Source organism: Limulus polyphemus, unplaced genomic scaffold (assembly GCF_000517525.1).
Source record: "Limulus polyphemus unplaced genomic scaffold, Limulus_polyphemus-2.1.2 Scaffold692, whole genome shotgun sequence".
In the NCBI taxonomy this organism is placed as follows: domain Eukaryota; kingdom Metazoa; phylum Arthropoda; class Merostomata; order Xiphosura; family Limulidae; genus Limulus; species Limulus polyphemus.
In genome coordinates this window covers 1-4426 of record NW_013666302.1, presented here as the reverse complement: position 1 = coordinate 4426, position 4426 = coordinate 1, and positions in this window count along the sequence as shown.

Genomic DNA, 4426 nt, shown 5'->3' with positions numbered 1-4426 from the left:
GTATTGCTGCCATCAAATCTGCTAAGCTGTAGTTTGATTTGCCACCTCTCGTTTCCATCTTCTTATTTTTTCTGTCCCACTCTCTGACACCAGTTTGTTGCATATCTGCTTGTTTGTTGATTTCCGTAGAAATTCTTTCCGAGAAACTTCAGCAAAACAAGTCCTTTCTTGATTAAAACTAGTTTATTCTTTCTCGATACAACTTTGTAATACACAGAATTTCCACAGTCAATATGTTTGCAATCTCGATAACAAAACACACACTTTATATTACCATTACTACCGCTCGCTTGACTCAATTATCTGTATATATATCTATCTATTTGCCATTTATAACTCCGCTTTATTTGCTGGGCTTATATACTAAAAAAGAGGGCGCCTGGAACAGACTAGAGTTGCCAGGAAAAGTCATGACCCTTCTAGAAACTCCAGCGCGCATGCTTCCAGCGTCGCGTGACTTCCGCTGTCGTAACAGTATGTTCAAAGTATTTAGTAAAGCCAAAAAACGAGACTATTCAATAGGTGCAGGAAATGCTTCTAATTATTCAAATGAAGCTTAGATTAAACAATCAACAAACATCAACTGATGCAATTTAGATAATTGAACTTTATTTAAACTTTCATACTCATCTGTGTAAGTCTGCATTCGTTTACTTTTTTATTGCTTTACAGCTACACTTAGACCCTCTAAGAGTACTGCTGAAAGATACTTATCACAGCAGGACAGTTTTGTATAAACAAATGATCGAGTTGCAAGCACGTCATGGTCATATTATAATTATCGTGTATGTCTTGCGATGAGCATGTGCTGTGATAGAGGATCATGAATATTTTTTTCAATTGAGTTTGCTTATCTAACCTAATAAGCTTTTATAGTTTAGTTACGTTTATAGCAATTAATAAAAAAATATTCATAAAAACCAAAACAAAAAATTTAGTACATAGTTTGCACTCCTGTCTTTTTTCCATGAGAGTACAAAACAGTGTAAGTCTACTTTTTTGTAACAATGTTGGTATATCAATATTTTTCAAATATGAAACTTGGAACACGAAATAATTATCCTGCATAAAAACATAATGTTTTAAAACTGCACTACAATTTCATTGGCTTTCTACCTAAACTATAAATGGATTAAAAATTCTTTTTATTTCAACCAATGTTATGCCATTGTGGTTTCATCAGGATTAGTAGTATAACAGGGATATAGTAGATGGTCCAGCTGAGCAGAAGAACTTTTTCACGCACAACGGAAACCAATGAAACTGAGACCAAATATTTCCAAACCCAACGCCTGAACGAACCATTCTCGTAATGCATTTAGTAAATTGAAATATTTGCTTTCTATTGGTTATAAATAATCTAATTGCAAATGTCAGAGGGAACTATTGACATTTTTGAATGACTGGATGCGATAGGAGGGGCATCACATTTTGTAACAATGTTGGTGGGTCAGCATGGCCAGGTGGTTAGGGTGTTCGGCTCGCAATCTGCGGGTTCGAATTCCCATCCCCCCAAACATGCTCGCCCTTTTAGCCGTGGAGCGTTATAACGTGACGGGCAATCCCACTATTCATTGGTAAAAGAGTAGCCCAAGAGTTGGCGGTGGGTGATGATGACTAACTGCCTTCCCTCTAGTCTAACACTGCTAATATAGGGACGGCTAACGCAGATAGCCCTCGTGTAGTTTTGCGCGAAATTCAAAACAAACAAACAATGTTGGTGTTTCAATTTTTTTTTAATATGCAACTTAGAACACGAAATCATTATCGTGCACAAATATATATTTTCTAAAACTGCACTACAATTTCTTTGGATATTTAAGACTCGTAGGTGACGAGATGCACCTTAACAAACTTTCATATATAAAAAAATGGTAAAACCGTTACATACAGTGAGTTGGCTTTAAAAAAAACAACATCCCTCGGTATGTCGACGAGCTTGGTTGTTCATGAAACCGACTTGGGTAAATGATAATAAAGAATAAACTGAAAGGTCTAAATGAATTTTTTCTAGTTTATTTCCTTTGGCGTTTCAAGCAAGTGTTCTTCGTCGGGCAGTATAAGCCGTTTTTCAATGGTCTTTACTGCCTGACGAAAGACGTCTGCTCGAAACGTCGCAGAAACTAAATTTAAAAATAAAATAAAAATTCACTTAGAAATGTCAATTTATTCTTTATTAACATTTATCCAAGTTTTTCTTCTCACGTCTTGCGGAACAACACTCATTTATCAAACCCACTGACTTAGCAGTAGTGGCACATTCCTGACCCGCTTAGTGCGGAGAAGGCAGCGACATCAAAACGTCTTCAATACTTTTCGTTGAAGATGATTTCAGCAAGGGGAAAACCATATAGCAATATTCAAAAGACAAAAAGACCAGAACATCAACCAAGACGCAATGTAACATCACTTCAGCGTCATTAGAAATGGCTTCTTCCTCAAAGAACAATTCATGCAAGTCTAGTATATGTGACTTAAATAGCAAGCCAGGTTTAAATCTTCACTTTAATTTCTTAGTCCTAGTAGCTGAAAAAGGAATTAACAGATACTAAAAAGAAAATAAAAATAATCAGAGTGTCTTCGGACCCAAATAGCTCTCCAGAAGTAATAAACAAATATACATGGTGTGAATCCCAGTCACACCAAAACATGCTCACCCTTTCAGCCGTGGTGGCGTTATTATGTGACGGTCAATCCCACTATTCGTTGGTAAAAGAGTAGCCCAAGAGTTGGCGGTGGGTGGTGATGACTAGCTGCCTTCCTTCTTTTCTTACACTGCTAAATTAGGAACGGCTAGCGCAGATAGCCCTCGTGTAGCTTTGCGCGAAATTCAAAACAAACACTATATACATGGTGAAGAACATAAAAGGACGGCTATCGATATGGCTGAATTGTACAAACAGCCAACCTGAAACAAATGAACAAATAGTAAATTAGAAACCTAAACCATCTAATAATGACATAGATAATGATACCACCCTGGATATTGATACACAAGTACAGATACATTGAAATAACAGAAACACACATAGACACTAATGGTTTTACACTGGTCAGCTCTAAAAGACAAAGAAAACTATCAGTCAACATAGACAAGCAAAACACTAATATATACATTGATAAGAAATATACAACAGAAAACACACACAACCACCTAAACACCCTATTATCATCGAAGGTGTCACTGACATATATAAAGAACCACACTTAGCAGCTGAAATCAAGCGCTGCAAACCAAACAATAATATTATTGCTATTAAACGTTTAACTAATGGCGGAGTCTCAGTCAAAGGGACAGAGGCAGCTGACCTAAACAGCCTTCTTAAAGAATAACCTCAAGATACCTTCCATTCAGGACAAATTTCATTTACATTTTCATTTACCGAAAACAAACCTAACGCCAAAATATTTGTAATTAAAGGTATACACTATAGCATAGAAGTAGAACAAATCCAGGATGAACTTTCACAAAAAACATTCTATATACAAAAGTGGCATGCATCATATCAAGCAAGACACAAAAACAAACCGACATGATTAAAGTACACGAACACAAAACACCGGATATCCAGAGTCTATTGTCAAGTGGTGTTATTATGTGGTATCAGAGATTTCAGGTAGAGGAGCCTAAGACACCAACCGTTGTCGTGATGCAATGTTTTAATTGTCAACGTTATGGACATGTTAGGGAGCCTGTAAATCTCTCCCAAGATGTGTGGGATGTAGTGGAGACCACCATAACTCAATTTGCCTGAAAGAACACCAAAAACCATTATTGTTGCAATTGTAAGCAACAACACATCACAAATTACAAATGACGTCTGAAATGCAAAGAGATTAAAACCAGAATCTACAACATACACTAAGATAATAAAATACAGAACCTAATACACAACAGACATCAACCACTCAGATACCACTTCCACCGACGCCAACAATAAAGCCTGCATCTACATATGCACATGCAGCAACAGTACGTACACAACCAAACATATATCTCTCTCAAACAAACAAATATGGTCACAAAATATACAAACACAGCCACAAATGAAACAAACCATAGAACTACAATCTAACATAACAACTGATCAAATGAATACTCAACCAAAAATAATACCACACACAAATATACCCAAAACACCCGGAAATGTATTCACAAACACAGAAAACAACCTCATAATGGAAGCTGACAAAAATACTCTGTTCGATTTTATCAGTGAATATCAAAACCTTCTAAATCAACCAGACTGCATTACTCTACTTTTCACAATAGTCAAGAAGCATTTTACACTTATTATCCCTTACATAATACAACAACATAACTCTAAAACACACTGATACAATAAAGAAATATCCAGGATTATCTTACAAAACGGGCCACCTATAAGCTAGATCTTAAAATACCACCTAGATTATTATATTGTTG